The sequence below is a fragment of the Coturnix japonica genome, chromosome 4 (genome assembly GCF_054131305.1).
Source record: "Coturnix japonica strain WE chromosome 4, WE-NBRP24, whole genome shotgun sequence".
Taxonomy (NCBI): domain Eukaryota; kingdom Metazoa; phylum Chordata; class Aves; order Galliformes; family Phasianidae; genus Coturnix; species Coturnix japonica.
Genome location: NC_140666.1, coordinates 40,091,142 through 40,110,119, shown reverse-complemented (window position 1 = coordinate 40,110,119; position 18,978 = coordinate 40,091,142). Strand labels below are relative to the sequence as shown.

Genomic DNA, 18,978 nt, shown 5'->3' with positions numbered 1-18,978 from the left:
CATTCTCACATCCTTAAATTCTATATATTTAAAGTGGTTCCCTGATCCTATTTGCATCAGTTGCTTCACTGTACAAATTGAAAACTGATTCAGTAAAATCCTTTTTTAAAGTTTGTCAACTGCACAGTAAGCAATAGTAAGGAACAGTGTTTCTTGTCTTCAGGACCTGTGAGAGATCACTTGTTCTCTATGCAGCACTACCTACCCCTCTCATTTCTCATGCAGCATTTTCCCCAGCTAGCTAATGCAGCTATCTGCTCAAACACAGATAAGGAGGCAACAGAAGTTGGCAGTCGACCTGGAAGGTTCTAGGACAGGATGAAGCACAGCCAGCACTTGGCCAAGATAACAACACCTTCAATGAAGATGGCACTGATTCAGCACAACGGAGTTCTGGGACACAACTTCCCTATTCACAGCTCCCAGCAGAGATCTGACCAAGGACCAACCTGCCAGGCAGTGCCTCTCTAAATAAATAAATAAATCAGAGCAAAATAAACCAATTTGATGTCTCAACAAAACACTTTCATTCAAATTAACTGAATTTAAATTTGAGTTCTGAAATTGATGTCTTAGTCCTCTAAAACAAGCCTAACTAAGCCTAGTATTTCAACACATCTTCATATTAATCCAGCACATCTTGCACTGAAAACCACTGAAATCACGAATTAGATTTGCATTTTTGTATTCCTTATGGGGTTGCTAGTGTAAATAAGTATGCCAAGCCCTGACTGTGAGGCACTGAACACCTCTGGCACCATTTCCACAACTGGACAACTGCTTTCAATGCTCAATGAGAGATTTCATTTTTCTGAACCTGTGTGGCAACTACAGCTTTGAGATGTAATAACAGTGCTTGAAGCAAAGGAAGAAAACATCTCTTATAGACACATTCACAAAAGCTTGACTCAAATGTTTAAAACATCAATGAGCAGTAAATGCATACTGTCAAGTATGCAAGGCCTCATCAGTCTTCACTTTGAACGAGAGATTCTGAGTAGCAATTTATCAATTAACTTCTATCACACTATGTAGGTCACTATGGAAGTAATGCCTCCTTTTATTTACACGGAAACTGCAAGAGATACAAAGAGCACGATAACAGTATTTGACAAGGTAAATTTTTAGCTACAAAACAACAGTTTTCAACAGTTGCCACCACAAGCTACACATTTTCTCCAGGAATGAACAAGAGCCTCCATGCTGCTCCCATAAAAATCAGCACCAGCTGAGGTGACCCACTGTCACCATCACTGAAATGTACCACTACACTGTGCACACATCCACTATGTGGTTTCCATATATGTTCAGCAAGTGTTAATGAATGCCAGTGGGTGCCATTTTTTCTGCATGGAGGAATTCACACCTTTGCTTCATCTGCATTTCCACACCAGACACCATTTCTCAGACTGCCCTCTACTGCCATCTGTCACACAGCAATAAAACATAACGGAGTACTGGCAGACATGTTCAACCTCTACTGCCATACCAACAGCTGCATAGAGGGCCAATGCAATAAAACCGTGGGCCAATACAATAAAATAGGAGGAATTTTACCTTTGGAGCAGCCCTCATATATCATAACAAAGCTGAATTTCAAAGAAGAATCTTTTCCAACAAGTTGAGAGGCAGCAAATCCAATGGGGAAAAAAAAAAAAAAAAAAAAAAAAAAAATCATACATGTCACCATCACACTCAGCAATTGTATTGCTGAAAACGCAATTAGAATGATCTTGACATACAATAGGTCTGAACTACTGAACTGTAATTAGCAAAACCCTTTTGAAGTGTGCTGCATGGACAGAAAAAAAAGGTACAGAATGCACACCAGATTTAGAAATGGACAGTCAATCCATGAGTAGTAAAGTACTAAATTAACTGGAAAAATAGGTGAGCTAGCTCAGTGGCCTGTTTACTAAGCATGAAACACATTTCATACAACTGAGTTGTTACAACTGAGTACTCCAAGCAAGCAGTGGGAATTCTACCTGGCAGCAGAGCATTAGCCACGCAGCAGAACAGTTAAGCACTCAGCAATGCCTTAGAAGACCCAAACACAGGGCAGGCGATCCCCTAGTTCTCAAAAAGGGAAATTTCCATGCAGCACTGCATTCCTCTGCTTATCCTTCACAGAAGTCCAGCCAAGAGAAATCTTTTAAAAATCAGCACTTAGGAGTCTAGCTGAACCTGAAATTGCAGAGGGAAATACAGAGGAAACAACACCTGCAGCAGGGGGCATAGCCTGCATTCTCATCAATTTATTCTGCTTAGCTGGTACACCAGCACATTCTGTGCCAGCTGGAAATAAGGAATCCTTAGGGCTGCCAGTCACACTGCTGCTCAGACATGCTGCTTTCCAGTAAGAAAGTTTATTAGTCATAGATGTGTGTGTTTCAGTACCATCCAAGAAGTGAAAAGAATAGTGAGATCGCAGATCAAATCTATCTCTAAAGATCTGTTCCTTGTTTCCAGTACTAAGACAAATCATTATAAAATAAGTATAACAAATCATGACTACAGCATTTAAGAACATCCAACACCCCCCAAAAAAATAAAGTGTCAGTACACTATCTTCTCATAATTTGTTCTGTTTCATTTATAAACAGGTCTCAAATGGTTTATTCATCTTCACTCTGCAGAAGATAACCTAAATAAGCATTTGTCAGAGACGCTAAGGACCAAGATTGTTTGTTAGTCCAAGTCCAGGAGTGAATAACCCCTTCCAGTGAGTGTCACAGGCAAGCTGTTAACAACAGACAAGGGAGAAGTTAATTAACTTTTTTTGCCTCAATCTTCCTAGATAACTGCTTGCCACATAGGCCTCAAACATTTGGTTTGGTAGGAGGGAATCAGTAACATCCCTGTCACTGTACACCAAGATCAGGTTCATGACCATCTGAGGAACCTGAACATCCACAAATCTATGAGTTACAGTGAGATGCATTACAGAGCCCTGAGGGAACTAGCTGATGTAGTCAACAAGCCACACTCAATTATAATTGAAAAGTAATAGCAATCAGGTGAAGTCCCTGGTGACAGGAAAAAAGGCAACAGCACACCCATTTTCAGGAAGGGTAAAAAGGATGACCCTCAGAACTATTGACCTGTCTCACCTCTGTGCTGGGAAAGACCATGGAGCAGTTCTTTTTGGAAGACATGCTAAGACACGTGGAAGATCAGGAGGTGATACAGGAGAACCAGCATGGCTTCACCAAGGGCAAATCCTGTTTGACCAATCTGTGGACCCTTTATGATGTCATCATTGCATCAACAGACAACTGAAGAGACACTGACGTCATCTATCTTGACTTTGGTAAGGCCTTTAACATAGTACCCTAGAACACCCTTCTCTCCATATTGGAAAGATATGAATTTGATGGGCAGAGTGTTCAATGGAAAAAGAACTGGCTGCAGGATTTAGTTCAGAGAATGGTGGTCAATGGCTCCATGTCTTGATGAAGATCAGTGACAAGTGGTGTCCCACAGAGGTCAATGCTAGGACCAACACCCTCTAATATCTAGATCAGTGACATTGACAGTGGGATGGAGCGCACCCTCAGCAAGTCTGCTGATGACACCAAGATGTGGGGTGCAGTTGACACATCAGCAGAATGAGATGCCATCCAGAGGGACCTAGACAGACTTGAGTAGTGACCCAGGTGAACCTCATGAGGTTCAACAAATCCAAATGCAAGACCTTGTACCTGAGTCAAGGCAACCCTCACTAACAACACTAGCTGGGGGATGAAAGGATTGGAGGCAGCCCTGACCTGGGGATTCTGGTGGATGGCGAGCTGGACATAAGCCAACAGTGTGCCCTCAAAGCCCAGAAAGCCAACCATGTCCTGGTCTGCATCAAAAGCAGCATGACTAGCAGGCTAAAAGAGATGATCCTGCCCCTCTACTCTGTGCTGGTGAGGCCCCAGCTAGAGTACTACATCCAGACGTAGAGCCCTCAGTACAGAAGATACTAAGACCTGTTGGAGTGCACCCAGAGGAGGGCCACAGAAACAATCCAAGGGATGGAGCACCTCTCCTACAAGGATAGGCTAGAACAGTTGGGGCCATTCAGCCTGGAGAAGAGAAGGTTCCAAGGTGATCTGATAGTGGCCTTTCAGTATCTAAAGGGGAGCTATAGGAAAGAAGGGGATAGATTTTTTAGCAAGGTCTGTGGTGATAGAATGAAGGGAAATGACTTCAAGCTCAAAGAGGGTATATTTAGGTTAAATATAAGGAAGAAGTCTTTGACAGCGAGGGTACTACGGCACTGGAAAGGTTGCTCAGAGATGCGATTGATGCACCATTCTTGGAGAATCTCAAGGTGAGGCTGGATCAGGTCACAGGCAACCCAATCTAGCTGTGCTGTCCCTAATCACTATAGAGGAGTTGGACTAGATGACCTTTAAATGCCCCTTCCAACTCTAAGGATTCTATGATAAAAAGCATCCCTGTTCTTCCTAAAGCATCATGTTGAAAAAAAAATTGTTTTAACAAAATGAGTAACACTAACACTAGAAATATATACTGTGACTGAAAATCTGCTCTGTACCTCTGATTGTCAGACTAAGAAAAATAAACTCCATTCATCCCCCTTCATCTATTTGGCTCCATATAATGGCCAAAACTATATGTTAATATATTGATATGTCACAGTCTATCCAGGAAACACCTGTGTGTGTGTGTAAGGGAACTCTACCATTTCCTCAGAGTTGCAAACAAATTATTTCTTCCTTCCTTTTAGAGTGAATGGCTAAAATTTGTCCTCTTATGAGTTAAGGGCCACATTTCAGCCTTTACAGCTTTCCAAATTTTTGCAGGAAGCTTTCATACTAGTCCCAGAATCTGTTTCCTGTAACCACAAGGTTACACAAGGGCTTTGCTCTCCTTCACATGCACTCTGCAACAGATTTTGCAGAGCAGTCTGTGCTATTTTGTGACTTTAACTTCCATGCACATGTAAGGTTGCCCTGTCACTGCTCCAAATAGGAGAACTGTGTATCAAGCAGTAGCCAAACCTAAGATATATACCATAATATGAGCGGCTAATATTCCCTTCCATTCAACTTATACCCCAAATAGGACTGCAAGTTGTTTCAAGGCATGTGAATGGGAAGACTTCATAAATGCTCACACCAAGCCCTGGTCTATGCTGGCATTACCTCGAGAGAACAGTATTTATTCCCCCTAAACACAGCCTTAAGGAGCAATACGTGAGGATTTGTAACACTTTCAGAAGTCTTTCAGACTTTAAGGATGAACACAGAAGTTTGTATTTCTCAGGTCTTACTTCTTGAATCACTTCTTGTGCTTCCTCTACAGAGTGATGGAAGAACATCTCAGATTAGGGCTTGAAGGCAAGACATGTACGGAGTTTAATGTTTGAATTTCCTTTCATAAAGAAAAAAAATACATATACACATGCACACCAAGGAAGCCGCTAAATAAATTCCTCTATCACACTTAAATTGGTTAAAACATACATTAAAAAAAAAGCCAAAAAAGAAAAGCAAAACGTTGTGCCCTCAGCATCAACCACCTCTATTTTTTCTTTTTTCCAATTCATTTTCATCCCCTTTTCCCCCACTTTCTTCTGCACTGCGATGGCAGATGCATTTGATAAATTATTTGCTGACCCTAAGCCTAAAGCACAAATGAAGGCTATTTTCTTGCAGGCCATTTGCCAGAGAAAATCACAGGGAAAAAAAAAAAAACCTCAGTTACAGCCAAAGCTTCAACTTCCCTGAGCTCATGCTGAGGATAGTAAAAAGATGGTACAAGATCTGTTTCATACAGTGATGCCTGGAAGCTTTCATCACATTACATTTGGAAATAGACTAGAAATGCTCCAAAATTACTGAAATCTTTCTCTTTTCAGTCAATCTATACAGCCGTTAAGAAAACCTCCCTACACCCATACACAATCTGAAAGGCTAATAAGTACTTGCATGTTTTCACTTACTCTTTTGAATACTTCTCACCCCAGCACATTTCCCATAGGTCAAAACAGCAGAACAAGGTTAATCCCAAGTCTTATGACTACTTAACTGCTTGGTCTTTTGTATTGCTTTTTGTTTTTTTCAATTCATGTTTTCACTTTTTTCTTTAATCATTATTCTAGAAGTATGTTTTTAGGGTTCCTATTGAAATTGCTTCAAGAAAAAAAAAATCTACATCATTTTTTCAAAATGTTTTGTTTAGTTAAAAGATATTCTGCTGACAACTAGCATAACTATGAGCCATGAAACAGAAAAGTATGCCTTAGGAAGGAAGTCCCTGGGAGAAGATGCTTCGGTTGAATAGGCTGTTTGTGGCTTGATGCTAACAGCACAAACTTACCTATGTGCAAAGAAACAAGCCAGAAGCACCAGCTCATTTTATACTGGTCACTGAATAGCTGACAGATGGTGCCAACTACAGACTGAGAAGCATTAAGACTTCAAAAAATAATGATGAAATTTATCTGAACCCAGTATCAGTTGAACCATGCAAATAGATGCCTATTCAATGCACTGAATCTGGTACCAGAAGCAATACAGCCTATTACCACATATGGACAATACTCCCAAAGCTTTACCTACTGTAATAGTGCCATTTAATTTTAACATTCACTGCCTCGTACTCTTTCTGAAGGAGGGTTAGTAACAACATGTTATGGCTGTCAGGAGGGCTTTATTTGTACAGCTGAGAACTGGTATAAACCCACCAAAGCATTACAGGAAATTCAAAGAGCTGGCTTTAAAACACACAGCTCCCAATTGTATCAAGGAGTTTCAGTGGGAAAAAAAAACATCATAGGGATGCTTAAGGAGCACAGAGCTTCCACCAAGCAGTTAGAAATTTGTATCATTAGCTACACTTGATCACTCCCCACAACTGGATGCATTGTACCATACAAAACTGACACCATTTGATGTTAATGCGTCTTGAGAGGGGAAAAATCCTGGAAAGAAATAGATTCAGAGTTACAGGGCAATGAGCTGACAATATTCAATGCAAGTCAGGCTCTGCAGGAGAACTCGCTTAGCGATTACCTTTCTAGTATCTCACTCCTCTGTAAACAAGAATTCTAGCATTCTCTTCTCTGGATTGAAACAATGCAGCTATAGAGCAAGACTTGTGGCTGATTTTTATTGATTCTGCACCATCTCACCATTGCATCTCTCTATTCAAACTGTATTTTAAATACGTACTTGATGTAACACACACATCTTTGTGATTGATGTAGACCAGTACGCAAAAAGCTAGAAGGTCACAACATGGCATTCAATTTTCAGTCTTTCTCACCTTAGGAAGTCAAGAAGCAGAGAAAATGCATCTGAAAAAATGGCATACTTTTTATGCTCATAGTTACCTGACAGAATGAGAGGTCTGAGTGAATTTGCAATGGACTCTTTCTTCAAAATCTCCCAAGCATCTCTAGAATATATTTAATATTTCTGAGCAAATATATCTTTATCGAGCACAATGAAATGGTCTAAGAGTACCTTGAATTTTACACATTCAAATGCTGTCTCTGAATGATTAAGTACAAGAGTCTACAATTAGCTTTGCCACTCTTCATTCTGACTTCACATGTTGGCATAAAATCAGCAGCAGACTATAAAATTAAACTTTAAATGGACTAACTAATTCTGCAAGTAATGGAAAGAATATTCCTCAGACATGGGATGAAAAATTTCCATTTAAACTTAACAAAGCAATGCCCCTCAAAGCCAAAATTTGATTATTTGCAGAAAATACATGCTACCTGTCCAGCTCCACCCCCCCCCCCAAAAAAAAAAAAAAAACAAAACAAAAAACAAAAAAACAAACAAAAAAACAAAAAAACAAGTTTTAAATCCAAAAGTGGAAATGGTCTGCTAATCTCTGCCTTCACTTCTATGAAAAATGTTTTCCACTTTAATCTAAAATAATTGGTTTTCAAGTAACAGATGAAAGCACCCATGAAAATGCTTGTCAAAAAAAAAAAATAATAATAATAAAAAAAAAATCAACACAAACACATTTGTATGTCCATAAATGGCACAGAATAATGCATAAGTGGGACATTGTATATTATCAGCAGGAAAATCTCAAGCTGGTCACTATAAGCCTAAACAAACAGCCCAAATTCAGGCAGTTTTAAATAATGTACATAGGAATGTGTAGCAGGATGCACTGCACTGCAAGTGTGCCAGCTCAAAATTATCCTAAAGCAAAGCCGAGCAAAGGCTGCATTAAGCTGGAGGAACCCTGATGCATCTCCAAGCACTGTAGCCCCACAAATCCACACAGACCCTCCTGCATGGGTCTACAGACAGCCCAGAGGATGCTCCAGCTCATCAGCAAGCTGCTGTTCTCACTTCCACTCTCAGCACCATGCACTTTGTTTTATTGTTATAAGCTATTTCATCAAGTGAAAGCAAGCAAAGAATAAAGCTTGAGCTTGCGCATCTCTAGTTAGCTCAATATTCTCAGCAAGAGAGCGGCTTCCTTACTCGCATTTCACTCATCTTACAGATTTGTGTGTTTCTGACATTAGAACAGCTCCTAAAAATAAATAAATAAATGAAATCAGTCATCCAGACACTGTAATTATTTCTATTTACAGATACAGGTACATATTATTCTCTGATGGAAGGAAGCTTCAAAGTGCACTGAGTCCACTAACTTGCTTCAAGGAGATTATTCTACAAAAGAAATTATGTTTGTCTCCATTCTAAATCCAAATACAGGAAAGAGTTATAGTTCATTAAAATATTTTTCTATTTTATGTCCTTTCTGACAAGCAACACTTGGCAACTGGGTGGCCTACTCTGATTTATATATGTGATTTTACTTGCATTATGAGATTATAAAGAGATGTAGCTCTTTCAAATAGTCAACTTCCAAACATTTTATCATTTAATACTGTTGCCTTAATCACAGCTGAAGCATCTCTGACCATTCTGCTGTACTCTGTGGTATGTTTCTTTTGCATGAATACCCCTGGTGTTCAATTAAGAGCTCTGAGAATAAGATACTACAAGAGAAAGAAGCATACTGTAAATAGTGGGTGTTCAAAAAACACATTTTTAGATGCTGGTGTAGTTTCAGCTTTGTGAACAGCTGTCCTGTTTAACCACAGTAATTGAATCAAGATCCATACAAGCTTAAATAACTGTTTGATCTGACTGAAGCTCACCTGTCCTGCCCTGGTCTCACCTTCTCCTTTGCCTCCTGTTGTGCTGCTAGTTCCTCATGCAGCGGACTTTAAACTTGCATGTACTTTAGGAAAGAGAGAACACTTAGCAAGAAAAAAAAATAAAATAAAATGCCTGACACTGAGACAATCTACTTGAATAAAACAAACAACAACAACAAAAAATAGAAGGTCCCCCTTAAACTGTTAACAATAGACTGAAAAACAGATTAAGATAAATAGAGGCAGGATCCTTTGAGGAAGTGAGCACCTTGGCCCTGCTCCAGCAAAGCACTTAGCTAATGATTAACTTCAAGCACTCCTAGGAAACTCCCAACTTAAAAAGTTCACTGAACTATTGGTCTGACTGCTTGCAGTTATTTGTGCAATTGTCCACTAACTCTGCTGGTCAGCAACTGAGAACAAAGCATTATTTCTCCCATACCTTCTAGCAGCACCACATCAATTCAGTAGTGAATCAGACCAAGCCCAAATTGTGTACATACACCCGTAAAGTCTGTACACTAGGCTAGTTTTAATCATGTCAGTCAGCTAATTAACTTATACACAACCAAAAGCATCTGTGTAATTCTCTCTGATCATTATGTCCTCTCCATTTTAAAATACTGAATAATGAAATGACTGGGTCATACACAGTATTAAGACTATTTGTATGGAGACACAATCACACGCTACTTACAACTGTCTAAGATATTTTTTGGCCTCCTTGCCATAATAAACACTTTAAACCATTCAGCATTTTCCATCTTAAACAATATGTTTAAAAGCATTTGGAGCAGTATTTTCAACATTTCTTAGGGAATTTATTTTGCCATTGAAAGTAGCATTTTATGACAATTGCAACACTATCGTTTTATGGAAAACTGCTTCTAAAATTAAAAATAATGGTTTAGTGTTATGATATTGAAGTTTGGGTAGTTTTCTGCTATATAATGCAAAAATACCTTTCGGTTGGGATGGGCAGCCCTGTAGTCCTGAACTACCGTAGCCCCACAGAGATGAAAGCTTGGAGCCTGCATTTATTACACAGGACAGTAAGAAGGGTTATGGAAAAACATTGCCAACAGGCTGTTCAGCTGTTTCTAAACAATTCTCCATCTGCACCACAACAGATTTTTACAAGTCCTAAGAATGAGGCCAACCATATCTTGAGGGTATCAGGAAATACACTGGAAAGTCCTGAAGCATCTAAGCGGATTGTACTCCAAAATATAACCCCTTTGGCCATATTCATCTCAGCCTGCATTAGGCTAAATTCCAGTCCTTCACAAGAAAAAGGAAATATTAAAAAATATCAAGACACTGAAATGCAAAATATACATCTACAGTCATCATTTTACCAAAATGCAACAAAATATAATTTATCTCATGGCACACATTTCATAACTGTTGCACACAGAGTGCTTTAAATAAGATTATTAAACCAAAATGTTTATCCTGCCAAAATACCTCAAGGAACAACACAATGATGAACAAATACAAGGAAACGGAATTCCCTTCTAGAAAATTGGAAGACTTTCTTACAAAGGCTGTTTCTGTATAAATAACATGAAGAGCTTGATGCCAGTTTTCAAGCAATAATTTCACTCGAGTTGCTTTTTTGTTTTCTGTTTTATATCAACAGATAGTTTAGGATGAAATGTGTAATCATCTTATTTTTATTTTACTTGAAGCACAAGCTAACCAAGACTTTCCAAACCCTACTTCTCCCTTATGGCATCCTGCATGTCTTAACATTACTCTAGTCTAATCACGGTTTTTCCCTTATTGTCAGTTTGGCTTCACAGGTGGCAATCACTTGATTATGAATGGACTGATGCAGGGTGAATGGGCAGGCAGTTAGCCAATTAGCTTGCATAACATCAATAAGTTCCACCTTTCAAGGAATAAGCTGTTTTCGAGGTGGGTAAGCATGAAGTAATGCTAACCTCTGATCAGGTTAATAGAGAAGAAAACCCTCTAGTCCATGTACTGTTAAGGCAGTTTCCAAGTAATGTGCACTTGTGCATAGAAGACTTAGTAACCATCATCACAAATTTCCAGATAACCTTCTGATGATTGCCTGTGGCATAGGCCTTCAGCTAAGATACTGCACTTACTCTTCTTGACTGAAAAACATTTGGCTGCAGCAATGAACACATCAACAGCCCACTGAAATAACTAACACAAGTCCTACTTAGCATTTTTCTGCAGTAAATCTAGTTTTAGATGAAAAAAGCATATAAAGTTGCCCCTAGTGCTGTGTATTAGTGCATATTGCAAGCGCTACATACAGTAAATATTAATTCAATACTTCCAGTATTCTTTCATCTTCCATTAATTAGGGAAATGTGGGAGAAAGGAGGAAACATCAAGACAGCAAGAGATTTCCATGAGAAGGTAGAAAAAGAAGTAAAAATATGAAGAAAATAATACTTCAACAAATATTTTGAGTGATGAAGTAGTCATACATGAAGTTAGTAGCTCCTCCTTCAGCATTAGAAATTATCTGTAGTTAAATCATCTATGCACCCAGACCAGTTACCAGAGCATAATACATTTGCACACATACTTGTATGTATTATTCACACAATAAATACTCAGCTGCTGACTCAGCCTACTTGACCATTAAATAATAATCCCACAAAAAAAATGTGGTTTCTTGTGTTCAGTACTCACTGACAACACTTAGATCAAGAGAGGGCACACTTTAAGTTGTTGCTAATCCAGAATAGATGCTAAGAAACGGATATTAGATCCTAGTTGATTATGTCCAGCTACCATACACTGCATTCCTCTCTGGTAACATTAAGTAACTAAAAATTTTGTTCCAGAAAGTACACTAAATCTACAAAAAATGAACCATTTATTACCTTTTAAATTTTATTCTATGCTTTCTTGTGTGTGCTTGTAATAAGCAAGCAGATTAAAGCTGTTCAGTTCTGATTAGCTCTTATAATAATCTTCACATGGCAGTTATGCACATCTTTTCCATAAAAGCTTACGAGATTCCCTCTATCAAGGTATCCATCTGTGCTGTCATAGAGATTAACAGTTCTTAATCCAGTTCTAAATTCACTCATGCATAGCAAGCTGCTCCTATTGCTTTACCCTGGTAACATTTTTGGCAATAGAGTCAGACACAGTATCTTATTTCCCCCTGGTACTGTGCCAACTTGAACCAACTTCCACAGAACATCTCTGCCTTGTAGGCACATCACCTGTGCAGACACAGCATTCCAAGATTACAAGTTGAAATCACTGAACCTTTAAGTCCACCATCTTTCTTCATTTTCTGCAAAGATGATTCAACCTTAGGAAAATCTATCCCTTCAATGCCAGTAACTCTTGTGCTGTTCTAAAGCAATCAGAGCTAGAAGCAGCACCACAGGTCCTTGAAGCCATCAGGTTAAAGAGCAAAGCATGATAACCTTTATCTTAGCATGCATAACTACTAATGCTTCTATGGATTATTAATTTATCTGGCCAGTTCTGATATTTAACTCCCTAACCTCCAGCAGTCAGTCTGCAGTGACGTTTCCTGATATATGCCACAATTTAAATAGCAAGAACTTGCTCGGATAAACAGCATTCACATTCAGTGCTTCAGTGAAAAATGTTCTCTCATCGATGAAAAACACCTGCCACAGTGTCAGTGATAATAATATCCAGAATGCTAGTAATAAAGACAATACAAAAATAATTTTCTCATGCAAAAAATTACTCTTTTCACATATTCATTTCTACAGCTATTTAACCTGGATTTCAAAATTCACCTGAAATATATATATATATACTTTTTTTTCTTTTTATATGTACTGTAGGGTCATAATAGCCTAAATTTGAGACCAAAACTTGACCCATTAACAACCTTCTCACTGCCTGAGCTGTCCCAGGTGACCAAGAACATGCCTGCTTCAACATTGAAAATCTAGGGCTACTGCTCACAACACTAATTTGCTGGTTTAAAAAAAAAAAAAAAAGTACAAACAAATCAGAAGTGACCCCGAGATTACTACAAAACTTGGACTTGCATTCTTTTTTACTACTATTGTTTAACGTGAGAATTCAGCTTACCTAATAAGCAACAACCAAGACCTCACATTTTCCAAAGACTTCACACTCTGATTATGGGATTTACCTTCCCGCAAAATCTAGGCTAACAAAAAGAGACAGAAGGAAACCCCATGTTTCCAAGCCACATTTCTCAGTTCAGGTAAACAGAAATCAAAACAGAGCTGTTTCTCTGGGTCAAGAAGTGACTTAAAATATACCACAATGCATGGCACTGAATTGCTACTACTCATATAAACAACTAATAATTTAGTGATCTAAATATCAAGATAAGAATTTCATCAGTGATCAATTCAGATAAACACTGAGATAACATCTTCAGCATCAACCTTACACTGAGTCACTAGAACAAGAACTGACTTACTGCCTGCAAAGGTGATGAACTGTGAGTCCAATTACTCCTCCTCAGGCTAGTCTATAAAGAAAGAAAACCCATTATATTAGCTGCTTCAGTCCTATTTCCCTGAAGAATTCCTCAGCATTAGTCCACACTAACATACAGAGAGCTGCACAAACAAAAATGGTGAGGACTAAAAAGAAAGGGAAAATAAAATTAAACAAAGATGTGTACTCAAAGACAAAAAGAAAATGTGAACTTTTATTGACAAATGACCTGTGCATACACATTACGTCTCCAGGTAGTTACAAATTAAATTCCAACACCATGCTGCTAAGATCAGCTATTTAACCATTTGTAGCTGCCTCTTGAAGCAAAAGTACAAGCAGACCACCAACACTGCAACTATGCCATACTATAACACACTTCAGCTAATTTTCAAAAAACAAAACAACAACAACAAAAAAAAATCTCTTCTGCCACTTATGACAAATCAATATGATATACATAAGATCAAAATCTGTATTTCTGTGAGATTTTTGCACATTCATATGTGCTACAAAATAATACCACAACCTGCATTTCCAGCTCCCATTTCTCCATGGGGTACCACCAAGTATTGCCAGATAGTTTGCCCACTACCAGATATAAAGGCTGCAATCTGAAACAAATAAGGAAGGGTATGTCCAGTTCAACAGAGAAAACAATACTGATGACTGCAGTATGTAATATCAATAGCCTGTAATGAGATGGAAAACGAGGCAACAGCAGCAGAGCAGCAAGGTCCTAGGCTACAACAAGTAAGGGTTTGCTCAAAGACAACAGCCATAAGACAGAGAAACAAAGGAAAGAACTTGTTTACCTTCAGAAATCCTCAGGTATGCATGGATCTCCAGACAGAAAGCTTTGCCTCCACTACCAGCCCTTAAATGAGGTCTGGGAAGGGGTGGGTCCTGGCTCTACCCCTTCTAGTCACTCAAGTGCATTACACCCACCTGTCTTTACCCCTTCTAGTCACTCAAGTGCATTGCACCCACCTGAGCTCTACAAGGTTGGCCCTGCCTTCCCACTAGGTGCTCAATCACTGGTCCAAGCCATGACAGCATTTCCACTACATAGCCTATGCAAATATTTTCTTGAAATCTCATCTTTCAAGGCTTTAAGAAATATTGAAAATGGAACACCTGCAAATCCTCCTAGAGCAGTTGCTGCTCCTTCCTGAGCAAGGAAGGACACCAAACCATAGAAAGATCTATTTCAGTCATATCTATGTTCTCACTTTGCAAAGTATCCAATAGAAAGTCAGAATCTTAACTAGGATGTGCAATGGAAGACAACAAAGAGAAACAGTAATATATTGGATCGATCATTACACAGTGGGACCACTGGAAATGCCTTCCTGTTATCCCCCAACAGTATGGGGCAAGACACATAAAGAAGGTGCACTCCAACTTGGCAAGCTGTAGTGCAAGCAACTATTTAAACAATCTCAGAGGGCTGCCAAAGCCCAGGGCACACATTATAACCATACCTCACCAAATACGGAGGAGCACAACACTGAAGCTATGCCTATAATTGGGATCTGGACCTGAGGAAAATCTTTAAAAGCCACAGCCCTCATTTTGATGTATGAGTGAAAAAAGTGTTGCCAGTGCTCCTGAAACACTCAGAGGAAACACAGCTTAATGTGGTTGGTTGCAAAACTGGGATGTTAATGGAGATTTGTGCCAGTTCTCCTGCTGACTAAGATCAACACTCTACAATCAAAGTGTATTGAGCAACGGTGAAAGGCATGATTGCAGACACTAGCTTTTGCTGTTACTACTGTTGGCTCATTTGACCACAACTAATCCATCTACTAGTGAAATTAATTAACTAGAGTAGACGTTATTTCTCTACACAAACTACTAAGTATATACAGTTTCTTACTTCGAGCAGATTGACAAATGGTAAAGCTAATTTTCACTTTCTTCTGACTTAAGCATGGGATGGGATTTATTGCAGGACTGTCATGGTTCGGCTGGTCCTGTGACAAGGGGATAAAGGGACCCACAGATCCAGACCCCATGAAAGAGGTTGGTAAGGAAGGGAAAGGTATGGAGATGGGCCTGGACAAAGGAAAATGGTGATGATGAGCTATGGTTAAAAAATTAGTTTACTAAATATAATAGCAGAATGTGAAATAACACAATCGAATGCAATTGGAATTGAAGCTAAGAAATCAAACAAAATGAGAGTTTCTGAAACCAAAGTCCTTACTCCAATGCTGTAGGCAAAATAGCCAGGGAGCAAAGAAAGCAGCCTTGTGACTCCCAGTCAGTCTTATCTTTCCCTCCAAACTGAAAACAAGAAAATGAAGTCTTCTATGAGTTGTAGAAGTTCACTCTTTACTTCCGAAGCACCACATGATGTTGTGGTGTGGAATACAGATGAAAAATGATAAAATCATAACAAGGACTTAAAAGGTGCGATCATCTTCTATTTCAGAATTCAAAGCATTTCTGCTTTCCATATTTAGACAGTCTCATTCATTCACTTAAGAAGGAGCAATTTGCCATGCAATCAATTTGCTATTTCCAATTCTGTCACCTCTGAGCTCTGATTTTTATACATTTGCAAAACGTGGAAATGTTAATTGTGTTAAAATCCTTAAGACCACTTATGGGAAGGTACCTTATAAAGTTTAATCATTTCTAGTTTGAGAAATACTAAGAGAATATGGCTACGCTTGCCCTTTTCCAACAGAAACCTCAGTAGGCCTGTAACTACACAGGGGGCACAACTCCATTGCATACTGTCAGAGGACAAATTTGCTATGAAATATGCAGGGTGGAATTCTGAAGATAAGAGCTGTCAAAAGGGAACAACCATGAAAGAAGGTTGGCATCTCTGACAATACAGAAAATAATGAGGTATAGCAAGACGCTCTCTCCCCTTCTAGCTTAGCTGTTTGCACTGTTCCTTCCTTCCCTCAGTCTTCACTGTGTGGCTTTTTCAATCTCAGGAAACAATTAATTAATATTTGTAAAGCGCTTCTGTAAAGGTCAAACACTGTGTAAGCACTAAATGTTATTGCTATGTAAAGGAAATGGAAAAGGTTTTAAATTAGTTGAAAGTTATATGCTATTAGTTTTAATATAACATTTGTACTCTTGTAGCAGAGCAGAAATTTGTTCTCCAGTTTTAATCCATCTTACTACAGTCACCATCACAGAAAAAAAAAATGCAAAAAGGATAAGAAATGAAAACCAATGTTTAAGATCACCACCATCACAGAAACCTTAACAGAAACAGTCAAATAAAGAACACAAAAATTTTAACCAGTTCTTAGCAAATACCTTTACTGGCCTGCATCACAGAAATTACACATTCAAAAGAACAGCTTATGTAAATGTTTATATTTAACACTCCATACATACACACAGTGACACACTGTAAGAATATTTGCTCGCTGGTTTGTTTGTTTGTTTGTTTGTTTTTTGGGGGGGGTTGTTTTTCAGAAAGAAATAAAGCAAATTGTCATTCACTGTCAGGCTGTCCATTTAATACTGGTGCTGACATCTTTCCTCTCAAAGCCTATGCTGAATCCCAACCAAAACAGTCTACCCAAAAGAGCTACAGCTGCAGCACTATTATTGGCAAAAGGAGCGTCATTTAAAATCAGCAGTCCTGCTATCGTCTTTAACATGCTATCAAGTGTCTGCCACACTACTCGAACACAAAAATCATCTTTCTTTTCCCAACACCAGAATACTCCATCCAGCACTGACAAACTCTTAGTGTCATCCTTCTACCCATGTTATCACCCATCACCCAGTTTTCCATGTATCCACTTCTGATGCAGACATATTTAAAGTCCATTGCAGCCTTCTGAACTTTGATGCAACCAGAGCTTGAACACTATCCTGTCCCTCTGGGTGGGCTAGGGTGAGGTTAGCGTTTTAATTCTCTGTTCAGTAGCCAGGAGTAATGACAATCACTTGAGAGGTTTGAACAAGAAACAAATTTACTTAAATTTCAGAAGAAGTACAAAAGATAGGGCTGGCCAAAATTTGTAACGATATAACCTCTACTTCTAGAAACAAAGTCAGATAGAAGCTTCGGACAATATTACCTACAAATAAAGTCAAACAGAGACTTAGAAGGATACTACCTTTATGTATCAAAAGTGGAGACAGAGAGATGTGGAAAGAAGATATCACCACCCTTAGATCCAGCAGTGGTCTCTGCTCATAGGTGGGTCCTTCCAGTGGTGTGCACACATGGGGGAGCTCCTTAAGTTTGTGTCTTCCATAGTCTGGTTTACATATGCTCAGCCCTTTTTCTAAAGCCTTTCAGAAGGAAGTGTGGACAGCAAGGGGGTTACTTCTGTGCTCATCCCCTTCTGCTGAAGACTAACTCTAAAAACTAAATTAACACCGTGTTAAGTATTAGAAGAATAATTACTTAACATCCTTTAGCTAGGGACACCTCAAAGCCAGTAGGCCTTGAGGAAGATCTTAAACAGGATGCTTTGAGGATGCTGTCAACTTTTGGAAGAAAACTCAAGGTCCACATACCCTTAGCTGAACCACCTTGATTATAATAGCAAAAATCACATCCATATGCCAAAAAGACCCCTGCCCAGGTGAAAAACACTCCCTGAGCAGTAGTAGAAGTACAGAGTCAGCAATATTACAATTATATGTAAATAACTAACCAATCACCGCAAGACAGACTGGAAAAGTCACTAACTCTGTAACTTCTGCACATAAATATAGCATGGACGGTTCTGTTTGGGGTGCTTGATTTGTGGGAAACCACTGAGCACCCAGGCTTGCGCAAACCTGAAATAAATTAACTCTGCTGAGTTTATGATCACTGACCTATTGCACACCAGGCATTAAATCCACTTTCCAGACAACACACCTCTCTCACTGTAATTTAGTCCCAGGTGTTAACCCACCTTAGCCAGGCAAGTGCAAAACCCTCAGACTCTCACAGGTGCTCCTGCAGGTGGCTAAGTTCTCCTTATCCTGCTGAGTGAGACATTAATTCAGCTGAGTCTCTTACAGACACGGCATTGCAGTTGTTGATACAAACCGTTCCAGGAATACATTTGCCACAACTGACTGGCCAGAAGCAAGGGCAGTTCTCAGCATCCCCATTCAAACCCTTCAGTCACCAAAATGCTTACCTAGACTCTCAGTCAGCAACCAGAGCTTCCACTACAGTCTGCTGCTGACACCTAGCAACCCACTAGTTTTAGCTGATGCATAAAGAACAGCCATGGAACACACCCTTTATATGCAATAGTTAATAATATATCCACAGTTCAGATTCTTCATAGATACTGTACACTTGTGTTTACAAAACTGCTTTCACTGATGTCATATTTCATTCACATAGATTTATACATAACTTAGTA

General features: G+C 39.0%; 1 protein-coding gene across 7 annotated transcripts in view; it reads right to left on the bottom strand.

The window, feature by feature from the left end:
* The window catches only part of CCSER1 (coiled-coil serine rich protein 1), a 562,640-nt gene that overhangs the window by 526,821 nt on the left and 16,841 nt on the right, over positions 1-18,978 (bottom strand). Inside the window, exon 1 of one of the 7 annotated variants that reach the window (XM_015861338.3) lies at positions 3,114-7,684. The exons of the other annotated variants lie outside the window; for them this stretch is intronic. The gene's annotated coding sequence lies outside the window, so the exon portion shown is untranslated. Of the gene's footprint in view, positions 1-3,113; positions 7,685-18,978 lie in introns of those variants that run through there. 7 annotated transcript variants of the gene reach the window in all.